General features: G+C 40.1%; 1 protein-coding gene across 1 annotated transcript in view; it reads right to left on the bottom strand.

Annotated features, from left to right (window-relative positions):
• LOC137426654 (1-phosphatidylinositol 4,5-bisphosphate phosphodiesterase gamma-1-like) overlaps positions 1 to 16230 on the bottom strand; it is a 170900-nt gene that overhangs the window by 129471 nt on the left and 25199 nt on the right. The gene's annotated exons all lie outside the window — the stretch shown is intronic.

Consider the following 16230-nt stretch of genomic DNA (forward strand, 5'->3'; position numbering starts at 1 on the left):
TAAAACAGCTGTTCACCACCATCTCTTATCTTCCCCCATCCAAAACCTTGATCTTTTCTACCCGCGCTAATTTCACCCCAAATCCACTTTTTTGAAACACCAACTTCTGTCCTGGAAGTCCTTGGTGTCCTTGTGTTTTATACTTCTCCCCTCCCCCCCCCCCCTTCCCACGCATCCTCCCCCTAAGCCCTCTCCCTCCCACACATCTCCCTGCTCTCAAATGTTGTGTTTGTGTGCTTCCCCTTCTCTCCCCATCTTGTCTTCCGCTCCCTCTTTTTATATATTTTGTTTGTCTGTTTGATTTCTTTGTGAAATAAATGTTAGCTCTTTCACAAGCCTCGATTCAGTAAAAAAATTAAAAAAAATAAAAAAAATTCAATATCCATACAATATCCACACAATCCATACAATATCCATACAATATCCACACAATATCCATACAATATCCACACAATATCCACACAATATCTACACAATATCAATACAATATCCATACAATCCATACAATATCCACACCATATCCACACAATATCCACACAATATCCACACAATATCCACACAATATCCAAACAATATCCATACAATATCCACACAATATCCACACAATATCCAAAGATTATCCATACAATATCCATACAATATCCACACAATATCCACACAATATCCACACAATATCCATACAATATCCATACAATATCCACACAATATCCATACAATATCTACACAATATACACACAATATCCATACAATATCCATACAATATCCACACAATATCCATACAATATCCACACAATATCCATACAATATCCACACAATATCCACACAATATCGATACAATATCCACACAATATCCATACAATATCCACACAATATCCACACAACATCCACACAATATCCACACAATATCCACACAATATCCACACAATATCGATACAATATCCACACAATATCCATACAATATCCACACAATATCCACACAATATCCATACAATATCCACACAATATCCATACAATATCCACACAATATCCACACAATATCCACACAATATCCACACAATATCCACACAATATCGATACAATATCCACACAATATCCATACAATTTCCACACAATATCCACACAATATCCACACAATATTCATACAATATCCACACAATATCCATACAATATCCACACAATATCCACACAATATCCACACAATATCCACACAATATCCACACAATATCCACACAATATCCACACAATATCCACACAATATCCACACAATATCGATACAATATCCACACAATATCCATACAATATCCACACAATATCCACACAATATCCACACAATATCCACACAATATCCACACAATATCCATACAATATCCACACAACATCCATACAATATCCATACAATATCCACACAATATCCACACAATATCCACACAATATCCACACAATATCCACACAATATCCACACAATATCCACACAATATCCACACAATATCCATACAATATCCACACAATATCCATACAATATCCACACAATATCCACACAATATCCACACAATATCCATACAATATCCATACAATATCCATACAATATCCACACAATATCCATACAATATCCACACAATATCCACACAATATCCATACAATATCCACACAATATCCATGCAATATCCACACAATATCCATACAATATCCATACAATATCCATTCAATACCCACACAATATCCATACTGTTATGAATTTTGGGGTAGTGATACATAGATTCAGGTAGATCTGTATAGGTAGTGTGCTCCGATTATCGTAATAGGGAACCCCACATGTAATAAGTTTGTTTAGGCGGTTTGTTCGCGTAAGTGTATCTTTGTGATCATACAAGGATGATGCTTGTGTTAGTTATCATAGGGATTGTGCTAATTCCCCTGTCCGTGAGGCCTTGTGATCTATCCTTTGTCCCTTATGGCACTGCACTTAGACACTAGGCAGGCCCTATAGCACCACACATACTAATTAAATTCCCCCCACAATAAAACTCACCTTAAGTGCAGGCAGGAAGCGCCCACGCATTGCACCAACATGGCAATAAAACATTGCTCAGGCAGGCTGAGAGCCATGCCCAGAAGGAATCGCTATTGTGTGGGAGTTGACCAATGAAAGGCCAGAGTAAGGAAGGACTTGGGATTGGTCAGGGGCGGCGCAAGAAGCAACCCGCTGATTGGTGGAAGGAAGTGATGCACTGATTGGCTACCGACCAATGGCATGAGAGAGAAGCGATGCGGCCACTGGTGGAGAACTGGGCCAAGTGCGGGTGGCCTGTGGGGGTTGGTGAAAAGGATTGATGACGTGAGGACTCGATCGATAAAAGAACGCTCTGACGGACATTTTTCCCTCTTGCCCTGGACTTGCCCTCTTGCCTTCTCTCTCACTTGGCCCTCACGCATTTCTCTGCCATCGAGTCTCTCCTCTTGGTTCCGGACATTGGCGAGCGAAGGTGTGCGGGACGTGACCTACAGCTGGAATGAGGGGAGCTGCAGATCGTTCGCGCACTCACACGACCTGCCTGGAGGGGGCGCGGACGTGCCGTGAGCACACGAGGGAACGGAGGCTGAGCAGCGCGGGAACGGGTGGTTCCCACCAACGACAGGGTGGTTCCCACCAACGGACCGGACGACCCGAGTGGTTGAGCTAAGCCCACACACACACACACACACACACACACACACACACACACACACACACACCACTTTCATTTTCATATATTCTCCCCTCGTGTGTGTTATAAGTCTGGAGTACTCCATTTTAGGACATTTATTTAACCGGCGCGTTTCCTTGTTATCGGGTTCCGTAAATAAATCCTTTTATTATTTTCCCTTGTACATTGTAAATCCGGTTTTCGTTTGAGTTACTTTTTGCAGGATTGAAGACTGCTCGGCAGATTGCGTCAGGTAAAGGCTTCCAGCTTCTTCTTCTTTCTTCCTCCCACGCGAATATAGTGAAATCCGCATTTGGACATCACCTTTGGAGTTAAAGCTGGCTTTGGCTATCCGTGATTTCCCTGGTATTAACCAAAGGGGAGTCGTGCGACAATACAATACCCATTCAATACCATACAATATCCATACGATCACTGATGTTGTATGATTGATACGTTTATTGATCTGCACATGGTCCTCAAAGTGTTCTGTTCCACAGGTAATACCTTGAACATTGTGTCCATCCGGTTGAACAAATTATTCGTCCATGTTCTATGATGAGCACGTCCTGCTGAGTGAATAGGACAGGGACCTCCTCAATCACCTCATCTTAAGATCCTGCCATGCCTGACGGCCTTTGGAGCCTCTTGAGGACCTCGCACCACTTCCATCTCTCTGGGGCTCACCGACTGATTGCCACCCAGGTTTTTTTTTTTTTTTTTTTTTTTTAAATATACAAGATCGAGGCTCATGAAAGAGCTAACATTGATCACAAAAAGACAAATGACACATAAAACATATGATAAAGGGAGCGGGAGACAAGATGGAGAGCAGGGACATCGGGAGATCTGTGGGAGGGAGAGGGTTTGGGGGGAAAAGGCATGGGAAATGGGGGGTGGGGGGGGGCGGGGGGGGAGAAGTAAAAAAAAAAACCACATGGACACTGCTAGGACTTCCAGGAAAGAAGTCGGTATTTCAGAAAAGTGGATCTGGGGTGAAATTAGCGGCGGTAGAAAAGATCAAGGTTTTGAATGGGGGAAGATAAGAGATGGTGGTGAACAGCTGTTTTAAAAACCTGGAGGGAGAAGTGGGATTGAAGAGAGTTCCAGAGGTGGAAGTAAAGAGGAATGAAAGAGGGAAGGTGAATTGAGAGTCTTGATCAACTGATGCTGGTGTGTGCCCCGGTTTAGAATAGGTACACCGTATCCCTACGTGTCGTAAGAGGCGACTAAAGGGTTGGCGTCAGGAAGGGCATCCGGCCATAAAAACATTGCCTCAAAAAGGAAACCATGATGATCGTGATGGGGCCCGCAAGGCTAACCCCTGCTCCAGCAGGGAAAATGGCCTTAAAAAAAAAAGGGGATAAACTAAAATTGAGCGTCAACCCAAAAGGTTAAAGGTCAGCGTCAACTAAAATCATCAATTTTCATCCCATTGACCTGAAATTTAAATTTATCATTTGAGTTGTGTCATAAAATTTTCACCAAACCTTTAATATGATAACATGGAGAAGGCAAATTAATAATTTGGGCAAAAGGTCAAAGGTCAGCGTCACCTAAAATTGTCAATTTTCATCCGATTGACACCTGAAATGTTAAGAATTTGCTGAATTGGTTCACCAATCAAAAGGTAGGAGTCAATTGTTTGTTTTTTTAGATCAAAAGTGCAAAGGTCAAGGCTGCATAAAATTATCAATTTTCATTTTGTATTTTTTAAAACTATTTTCGTTATTTTGAGCATACAGAAGAAGAAGAAGACGACTGAATACAAATGCACGTGGAGGAGCTTTGCATTTTCAGATGCTTTCTAGTATAATGTCGTAAATAAAAATATCTTATAAAAGTATTTGATTGGTTTGAAGCTAATAGATTGTCTTTTAACTCAAATAAATAGTTAACTATTAAATTTTGTTTTAACTGTAAATTTTTGTAAATTTTGTCATTTTAGTTTTTGTAAATTTTTGTAACTTAATTATTAAATTTTGTATGAACTCATACATTTATCTTTAGTACAAAATCAAAATGTACCGATTCAACTACTTCAAATGTCAGCATCGATTCTGTTTCAATTGTGAGAGTTGAAGAGACCAAGTTTCTCCGGATATATATATCGATTCCAAACTTTCTGGGAAATTTCAGATTCAGGAAATCGCAAACAAAGTCGCAAACAATATTGGTATAATCTAGAGATTGAACTATTTACTCCAAAATACAATACTTACGTTGCTTTCTGTTCACTGGTACGTACGTGTCATATTGTAATTTCGTCTGGGGAAGTACATTTCGATCACATCAAAAAAATTGGGAATAATGTATCGCAGAAACCTTATTCAGATCATATTTAGAGAACGCCTAAGAACTTGGATAAACCAAGCATTTCATCATTTAAATCTTTTGAAATTGTCGATGTCACATCACATCAACAAAGTATCTTCATGTATAAATTCATTAATAGACTACTTCCTTCTAAATGTTGTGATCTTTTTTAATGTGATTATGAAATTCACCATTGATATACATTTCTGAACCACAGAATCCTTGCTTTTCAACATTATATTCGTTTATCTGACCCCAAACTATGGAATGAATTGCCAGACAGTATTTAAAAAATCCCCATCATTTAATAATTTCTCATTCAAACTTTAGCGATATTTTATCTTGCGGTATTATACATCGGTCATTGAAGAAATATATTGAATACCGTATTCGTCTGTTGTGATTTCACACTGGTGCTTTCCATCGATTTATGCATCCCACCATCGGTTTCACCGGAGCGGACTATGGGTTTGTTCTCCGTCTATCTGTCCGTCCCACCTATGGTTTTCCACACTTTTTCCCCCCAAACCCTTTAACATGTATTCAACTGAAACTTGGTACATTACTTTATTATGATAAGTTACTGAACAAGTTCGAGTTTCAGGGCGCGTTGTCAATTTTTCAGAGTTATGCCCTTTTTTGACTAGAAAAACATCACATTGGTGGGGCACGTGTATTGTAAAGCAATTCTCGATCTTGTTGATCTGCTGATCCACTCATTCATCTTGTCAAATTGTTTGCCCATGTATACGATTTTTTCATTTGTACCATGATTTATTTATATATATGTTGTGTGGTTTCATAACATTTCGTAGTTTTTTCGGAGTTTTATCTGTTTGGGTAACGGCGATCCCGCTACAAGCTTCTGTTTTGAGATCAGCCTCCTTTAGCTATTCAAATGTCTTCGTCATACCTTGTTGCTTTCTTGAAGGAAATAAAAGTTGCTTCGATTTAATTGAATTTGGATGGTAGCTCTTCCACGAGCCTTGCATATGTATATATATATTTAAAGTCAATGAAAGTCATCACAAGACTTACATTTCATTCATTACATTGTTCTATGATATTGTTCTCAGAGTGTAAATTTGATCTATGCACCTTATGTTCTTTCGTTCTAAATCCATCCCACGCTTTCCTCCATACTCCATGCAGAAACTTCTGCATCCTATTTACCATTATCTTGTGGAACACCTTGCTTGTAATACACACACACACACACACACACACACACACACACACACACACACACACACACACACACACACACGTTACACCTTCATAGTTACCACATTCACGAAGGTCTCATCAATAAACCGCCAGCAATCAAGATGGAGGTTTGTTGGGATAAATCAGCTGTTTCTAGTCTTTCATAGACATCGGTATTCCACAGAGTGAACAGACAAGTTTCAGAGGAAACGGGGTCATGTCTAACTCGTTCATGTCCATTTCCATTTTCCAACCTTCACCTCCCAAAGGAAATCAAAACAACTCTTTCCTAGATTCTAATTTTCCATCATCACATTCTTCCCAACATTCCTTGACCAACCTATCATCACCGACAACAACAAAAAAAATTCCTTCTGTTTCACCAAGGTGAAATCTACATAATATGTATGCAATGATGGTGTAATATCCCCCTACTTACACTACCCCTTCCCCTACCCCTACCCCTACCACCACCACCACTACTACTACTTCTACACTTCCTCCTCTTCCCTTCCAAATGTACATCACAGTAATTTCACTTCCATCACCCCTCAACCTAACATTCCTCATCCCCCCCTAACCCCTCAACATTCTGTTCCTTGTCCCCCCTTTCCTCTCAAACTTCCGTTTCTCGTGCCCCCACGCCCCACAACACCCTTCGTTATTATATACATGATATGAAGACAGTTTTGCTGCAAGTTTTCTTCACTCAAGTGCAGGATTGGAAGGTCATCTTTCACAGTTACAAACTTTCACATTTACAAACTCTCACAGTTACAAACCTTCACAGTTATAACCCTGCACAGTTACAAACTTTCACAGTTACAAACTCTCACAGTTACAAACCTTCACAGTTATAACCCTGCACAGTTACAAACTTTCACAGTTACAAACTCTCACAGTTACAAACCTTCACAGTTATAACCCTGCACAGTTACAAACTTTCACAGTTACAAACTCTCACAGTTACAAACCTTCACAGTTATAACCCTGCACAGTTACAAACTTTCACAGTTACAAACCTACACAGTTACAAACCTACACAGTTACAAACCTTCACAGTTACAAACCTACACAGTTACAAACGTTCACAGTTACAAACCTACACAGTTACAAACCTATACAGTTACAAGCCTACACAGTTACAAACCTACACAGTTACAAACCTACACAGTTACAAACCTACACAGTTACAAACCTACACAGTTACAAGCCTACACAGTTACAAGCCTACACAGTTACAAACTTTCACAGTTACAAACGTTCACAGTTACAAACCTACACAGTTACAAACTTACACAGTTACAAACCTACACAGTTACAAACTTTCACAGTTACAAACTTTCACAGTTACAAGCCTACACAGTTACAAACCTACACAGTTACAAACCTACACAGTTACGAACCTACACAGTTACAAGCCTACACAGTTACAAGCCTACACAGTTACAAACCTACACAGTTACAAACTTTCACAGTTACAAACCTTCACAGTTATAACCCTGCACAGTTACAAACCTTCACAGTTACAAACTCTCACAGTTACAAACCTTCACAGTTATAACCCTGCACAGTTACAAACTTTCACAGTTACAAACTCTCACAGTTACAAACCTTCACAGTTATAACCCTGCACAGTTACAAACCTTCACAGTTACAAACTCTCACAGTTACAAACCTTCACAGTTATAACCCTGCACAGTTACAAACTTTCACAGTTACAAACTCTCACAGTTACAAACCTTCACAGTTATAACCCTGCACAGTTACAAACTTTCACAGTTACAAACTCTCACAGTTACAAACCTTCACAGTTATAACCCTGCACAGTTACAAACTTTCACAGTTACAAACTCTCACAGTTACAAACCTTCACAGTTATAACCCTGCACAGTTACAAACTTTCACAGTTACAAACTCTCACAGTTACAAACCTTCACAGTTATAACCCTGCACAGTTAAAACCTTCACAGTTATAACCCTGCACAGTTACAAACCTTCACAGTTATAACCCTGCACAGTTACAAACTTTCACATTTACAAACTCTCACAGTTACAAACCTTCACAGTTATAACCCTGCACAGTTACAAACCTTCACAGTTATAACCCTGCACAGTTACAAACTTTCACAGTTACAAACTCTCACAGTTACAAACCTTCACAGTTACAAACTTTCACAGTTACAAACTCTCACAGTTACAAACTCTCACAGTTACAAACCTTCACAGTTATAACCCTGCACAGTTACAAACTTTCACAGTTACAAACTCTCACAGTTACAAACCTTCACAGTTATAACCCTGCACAGTTACAAGCTTTCACAGTTACAAACTCTCACAGTTACAAACCTTCACAGTTATAACCCTGCACAGTTACAAACTTTCACAGTTACAAACTCTCACAGTTACAAACCTTCACAGTTATAACCCTGCACAGTTACAAACTTTCACAGTTACAAACTCTCACAGTTACAAACCTTCACAGTTATAACCCTGCACAGTTACAAACTTTCACAGTTACAATCTCTCACAGTTACAAACCTTCACAGTTATAACCCTGCACAGTTACAAACTTTCACAGTTACAAACCTTCACAGTTATAACCCTGCACAGTTACAAACTTTCACAGTTACAAACTCTCACAGTTACAAACCTTCACAGTTATAACCCTGCACAGTTACAAACTTTCACAGTTACAAACTCTCACAATTACAAACCTTCACAGTTATAACCCTGCACAGTTACAAACTTTCACAGTTACAAACTCTCACAGTTACAAACCTTCACAGTTATAACCCTGCACAGTTACAAACTTTCACAGTTACAAACTCTCACAGTTACAAACTCTCACAGTTACAAACCTTCACAGTTATAACCCTGCACAGTTACAAACTTTCACAGTTACAAACTCTCACAGTTACAAACCTTCACAGTTATAACCCTGCACAGTTACAAACTTTCACAGTTACAAACCTTCACAGTTATAACCCTGCACAGTTACAAACTTTCACAGTTACAAACCTTCACAGTTATAACCCTGCACAGTTACAAACTTTCACAGTTACAAACTCTCACAGTTACAAACCTTCACAGTTATAACCCTGCACAGTTACAAACTCTCACAGTTACAAACCTTCACAGTTATAACCCTGCACAGTTACAAACTTTCACAGTTATAACCCTGCACAGTTACAAACTTTCACAGTTACAAACTCTCACAGTTACAAACCTTCACAGTTATAACCCTGCACAGTTACAAACTCTCACAGTTACAAACCTTCACAGTTATAACCCTGCACAGTTACAAACTCTCACAGTTACAAACTCTCACAGTTACAAACCTTCACAGTTATAACCCTGCACAGTTACAAACTTTCACAGTTACAAACCTTCACAGTTATAACCCTGCACAGTTACAAACTTTCACAGTTACAAACTCTCGCAGTTACAAACTATCACAGTTACAAACTCTCACAGTTACAAACCTTCACAGTTATAACCCTGCACAGTTACAAACTTTCACAGTTACAAACTCTCACAGTTACAAACCTTCACAGTTATAACCCTGCACAGTTACAAACTTTCACAGTTACAAACCTTCACAGTTATAACCCTGCACAGTTCCAAACTTTCACAGTTACAAACTCTCACAGTTACAAACCTTCACAGTTATAACCCTGCACAGTTATAACCCTGCACAGTTACAAACTTTCACAGTTACAAACCTTCACAGTTATAACCCTGCACAGTTACAAACCTTCACAGTTACAAACTCTCACAATTACAAACCTTCACAGTTATAGCCCTGCACAGTTATAACCCTGCACAGTTACAAACTTTCACAGTTACAAACTCTCACAATTACAAACCTTCACAGTTATAACCCTGCACAGTTATAACCCTGCACAGTTACAAACCTTCACAGTTACAAACTCTCACAGTTACAAACCTTCACAGTTATAACCCTGCACAGTTATAACCCTGCACAGTTACAAACTTTCACAGTTACAAACTCTCACAGTTACAAACCTTCACAGTTATAACCCTGCACAGTTACAAACTCTCACAGTTACAAACCTTCACAGTTATAACCCTGCATAGTTACAAACTCTCACAGTTACAAACCTTCACAGTTATAACCCTGCACAGTTACAAACTCTCACAGTTACAAACGTTCACAGTTATAACCCTGCACAGTTATAACCCTGCACAGTTACAAACTCTCACAGTTACAAACCTTCACAGTTATAACCCTGCATAGTTACAAACTCTTACAGTTACAAACCTTCACAGTTATAACCCTGCATAGTTACAAACTCTTACAGTTACAAACCTTCACAGTTATAACCCTGCATAGTTACAAACTCTCACAGTTACAAACCTTCACAGTTACAAACTCTCACAGTTACAAACCTTCACAGTTATAACCCTGCACAGTTACAAACTCTCACAGTTACAATCGTTCACAGTTACAAACCTACACAGTTATAACCCTGCATAGTTACAAACTCTCACAGTTACAAACCTTCACAGTTACAAACCTACACAGTTATAACCCTGCACAGTTATAACCCTGCATAGTTACAAACTCTCACAGTTACAAACTCTCACAGTTACAAACTCTCACAGTTACAAACCTACACAGTTATAACCCTGCATAGTTACAAACTCTCACAGTTACAAACCTTCACAGTTACAAACTCTCACAGTTACAAACCTACACAGTTATAACCCTGCATAGTTACAAACTCTCACAGTTACAAACGTTCACAGTTACAAACCTACACAGTTATAACCCTGCATAGTTACAAACTCTCACAGTTACAAACCTTCACAGTTACAAACCTTCACAGTTATAACCCTGCACAGTTACAAACTTTCACATTTACAAACTCTCACAGTTACAAACCTACACAGTTACAAACTCTCACAGTTACAAACCTTCACAGTTACAAACTCTCACAGTTACAAACCTTCACAGTTATAACCCTGCACAGTTACAAACTTTCACAGTTACAAACTCTCACAGTTACAAACTCTCACAGTTACAAACCTTCACAGTTATAACCCTGCACAGTTACAAACTTTCACAGTTACAAACTCTCACAGTTACAAACCTTCACAGTTATAACCCTGCACAGTTACAAACTTTCACAGTTACAAACCTTCACAGTTATAACCCTGCACAGTTACAAACTTTCACAGTTACAAACTCTCACAGTTATAACCCTGCACAGTTACAAACTTTCACAGTTACAAACCTTCACAGTTATAACCCTGCACAGTTACAAACTTTCACAGTTACAAACTCTCACAGTTACAAACCTTCACAGTTATAACCCTGCACAGTTACAAACTCTCACAGTTACAAACCTTCACAGTTATAACCCTGCACAGTTACAAACCTTCACAGTTACAAACCTTCACAGTTATAACCCTGCACAGTTACAAACTTTCACAGTTACAAACTTTCACAGTTACAAACCTTCACAGTTATAACCCTGCACAGTTACAAACTTTCACAGTTACAAACCTTCACAGTTATAACCCTGCACAGTTACAAACTTTCACAGTTACAAACCTTCACAGTTATAACCCTGCACAGTTACAAACTTTCACAGTTACAAACTCTCACAGTTACAAACCTTCACAGTTATAACCCTGCACAGTTACAAACTCTCACAGTTACAAACCTTCACAGTTATAACCCTGCACAGTTACAAACTTTCACAGTTACAAACCTTCACAGTTATAACCCTGCACAGTTACAAACTTTCACAGTTACAAACTCTCACAGTTACAAACTCTCACAGTTACAAACCTTCACAGTTATAACCCTGCACAGTTACAAACTTTCACAGTTACAAACTCTCACAGTTACAAACTCTCACAGTTACAAACCTTCACAGTTATAACCCTGCACAGTTACAAACTCTCACAGTTACAAACTCTCACAGTTACAAACCTTCACAGTTATAACCCTGCACAGTTACAAACTTTCACAGTGACAAACCTTCACAGTTATAACCCTGCACAGTTACAAACTTTCACAGTTACAAACTTTCACAGTTACAAACTCTCACAGTTACAAACCTTCACAGTTATAACCCTGCACAGTTACAAACTCTCACAGTTACAAACTTTCACAGTTACAAACCTTCACAGTTATAACCCTGCACAGTTACAAACTTTCACAGTTACAAACCTTCACAGTTATAACCCTGCACAGTTACAAACTTTCACAGTTACAAACTCTCACAGTTATAACCCTGCACAGTTACAAACTCTCACAGTTACAAACCTTCACAGTTATAACCCTGCACAGTTACAAACCTTCACAGTTATAACCCTGCACAGTTACAAACTCTCACAGTTACAAACTCTCACAGTTACAAACCTTCACAGTTATAACCCTTCACAGTTACAAACTCTCACAGTTACAAACCTTCACAGTTATAACCCTGCACAGTTACAAACTCTCACAGTTACAAACCTTCACAGTTATAACCCTGCACAGTTACAAACTCTCACAGTTACAAACTCTCACAGTTACAAACCTTCACAGTTACAAACCTTCACAGTTATAACCCTGCACAGTTACAAACCTTCACAGTTATAACCCTGCACAGTTACAAACTCTCACAGTTACAAACCTTCACAGTTATAACCCTGCACAGTTACAAACCTTCACAGTTATAACCCTGCACAGTTACAAACTCTCACAGTTACAAACTCTCACAGTTACAAACTCTCACAGTTATAACCCTGCACAGTTACAAACTTTCACAGTTACAAACCTTCACAGTTATAACCCTGCACAGTTACAAACTTTCACAGTTACAAACTCTCACAGTTACAAACCTTCACAGTTATAACCCTGCACAGTTACAAACTCTCACAGTTACAAACCTTCACAGTTATAACCCTGCACAGTTACAAACCTTCACAGTTACAAACCTTCACAGTTATAACCCTGCACAGTTACAAACCTTCACAGTTACAAACCTTCACAGTTATAACCCTGCACAGTTACAAACTTTCACAGTTACAAACCTTCACAGTTACAAACCTTCACAGTTATAACCCTGCACAGTTACAAACTTTCACAGTTACAAACTCTCACAGTTATAACCCTGCACAGTTACAAACTTTCACAGTTACAAACTCTCACAGTTATAACCCTGCACAGTTACAAACTTTCACAGTTACAAACTCTCACAGTTATAACCCTGCACAGTTACAAACTCTCACAGTTACAAACCTTCACAGTTATAACCCTGCACAGTTACAAACCTTCACAGTTACAAACCTTCACAGTTATAACCCTTCACAGTTACAAACTCTCACAGTTACAAACCTTCACAGTTATAACCCTGCACAGTTACAAACTCTCACAGTTACAAACTCTCACAGTTACAAACTCTCACAGTTACAAACCTTCACAGTTATAACCCTTCACAGTTACAAACTCTCACAGTTACAAACCTTCACAGTTATAACCCTGCACAGTTACAAACTCTCACAGTTACAAACCTTCACAGTTATAACCCTGCACAGTTACAAACTCTCACAGTTACAAACCTACACAGTTACAAACTCTCACAGTTACAAACCTTCACAGTTACAAACTCTCACAGTTACAAACCTTCATAGTTATAACCCTGCATAGTTACAAACTCTCACAGTTACAAACTCTCACAGTTACAAACCTTCACAGTTATAACACTGCACAGTTACAAACCTACACAGTTACAAACTCTCACAGTTACAAACCTTCACAGTTACAAACTCTCACAGTTACAAACCTTCATAGTTATAACCCTGCATAGTTACAAACTCTCACAGTTACAAACTCTCACAGTTACAAACCTTCACAGTTATAACACTGCACAGTTACAAACTTTCACAGTTACAAACTCTCACAGTTACAAACCTTCACACTTATAAGCCTGCACAGTTACAAACTCTCACAGTTACAAACTCTCACAGTTACAAACTCTCACAGTTACAAACTCTCACAGTTACAAACTCTCACAGTTACAAACTCTCACAGTTACAAACGTTCACAGTTACAAACTAATAATGATGAACATGCTATTTGCCCTAAAACGCACGTTGTTGTTGTTGTATGCTGTTTTGTTGGTGTGTGTAATAATCAGATAAATCACACAACGACTTTGAGTGCTATAATTATGAATGACTCATGTATGACTCACAAATACTGACACACATGAACGAAGCAATGGAAGCGGCAACATGACCTCAGATTCGTCTAGACTCACTTTGATTCATGTGAGAAGAAGATTCTGAAAAAGACTTTTATCCAATACACAGGAAGTACATACAGTCCAATCCGTCCTTTTGGAGGGAACATTAAGCTGGCCGTCTCATCTGCTTGTGCTAACTTGTGGCTGTCTCTGAAATAAACAGATGTCGGCCATATTGAACAAACCGAGGACTGTAAGGGATGTTCAAACGAGTGAATGGTGGTGGATGTGTCTTGATGGATGAAACTACAGGGTCGCCCACATGAGGTCCAGTATGAGGTCATGAGGTCCAGTATGCTCCTTCACATGAAGCGTTCGGTCATCACCAGTTACTCAACATAACATGGTGATCAATATACCGTGACGTCACTCTTTCATTGCGACGTCGATTTCTTTTCTCCAGAAAAAAAGATCCGATGGAAACAGAAAGAAAAATCTCCTTCACACTTAAAGGAACTTTTCAAAAGAAAAATCTGATTTGATTTTGAAATTTAACTCGGTTCTTTTAACCGTTTCTTTTCCTACATTTTTCCCTTCCCAGCCTTCCCCTCACCTCTGTTTTCCTCACCCTGATCCCAAACCTAAACCACAAGATTGATTCATAGGAAATGACTCAAGAAAACCAAATCATTTTTGTCTATCAGGAAAAACACCAGAGTGCTTATCTCCCTGACATTGTTTTTATCGACACAGTGATATCAGCTTGGGCCAGGGACTCGGAGCTATGGATAAGCTTAGCAAGCCAGAAAATCCAGGCTGGTGAGCCCGAGTGGTGTAGGCTTGGGCCAGGGACTCGGAGCTATGGATAAGCTTAGCAAGCCAGAAAATCCAGGCTGGTGAGCCCGAGTGGTGTAGGCTTGGACCAGGGACTCGGAGCTATGGATAAGCTTAGCAAGCCAGAAAATCCAGGCTGGTGAGCCCGGGTGGTGTAGGCTTGGGCCAGGGACTCGGAGCTATGGATAAGCTTAGCAAGCCAGAAAATCCAGGCTGGTGAGCCCGGGTGGTGTAGGCTTGGGCCAGGGACTCGGAGCTATGGATAAGCTTAGCAAGCCAGAAAATCCAGGCTGGTGAGCCCGAGTGGTGTAGGCTTGGGCCAGGGACTCGGAGCTATGGATAAGCTTAGCAAGCCAGAAAATCCAGGCTGGTGAGCCCGGGTGGTGTAGGCTTGGGCCAGGGACTCGGAGCTATGGATAAGCTTAGCAAGCCAGAAAATCCAGGCTGGTGAGCCCGAGTGGTGTAGGCTTGGGCCAGGGACTCGGAGCTATGGATAAGCTTAGCAAGCCAGAAAATCCAGGCTGGTGAGCCCGGGTGGTGTAGGCTTGGACCAGGGACTCGGAGCTATGGATAAGCTTAGCAAGCCAGAAAATCCAAGCTGGTGAGCCCGGGTGGTGAAGGCTTGGGCCAGGGACTCGGAGCTATGGATAAGCTTAGCAAGCCAGAAAATCCAAGCTGGTGAGCCCGGGTGGTGTAGGCTTGGACCAGGGACTCGGAGCTATGGATAAGCTTAGCAAGCCAGAAAATCCAGGCTGGTGAGCCCGAGTGGTGTAGGCTTGGGCCAGGGACTCGGAGCTATGGATAAGCTTAGCAAGCCAGAAAATCCAGGCTGGTGAGCCCGGGTGGTGTAGGCTTGGGCCAGGGACTCGGAGCTATGGATAAGCTTAGCAAGCCAGAAAATCCAGGCTGGTGAGCCTGGGTGGTGTAGGCTTGGGCCAGGGACTCGGAGCTATGGATAAGCTTAGCAAGCCAGAAAATCCAGG

The sequence above is a fragment of the Myxine glutinosa genome, chromosome 5 (genome assembly GCF_964187855.1).
Source record: "Myxine glutinosa chromosome 5, kmMyxGlut1.1, whole genome shotgun sequence".
In the NCBI taxonomy this organism is placed as follows: Eukaryota; Metazoa; Chordata; class Myxini; order Myxiniformes; family Myxinidae; genus Myxine; species Myxine glutinosa.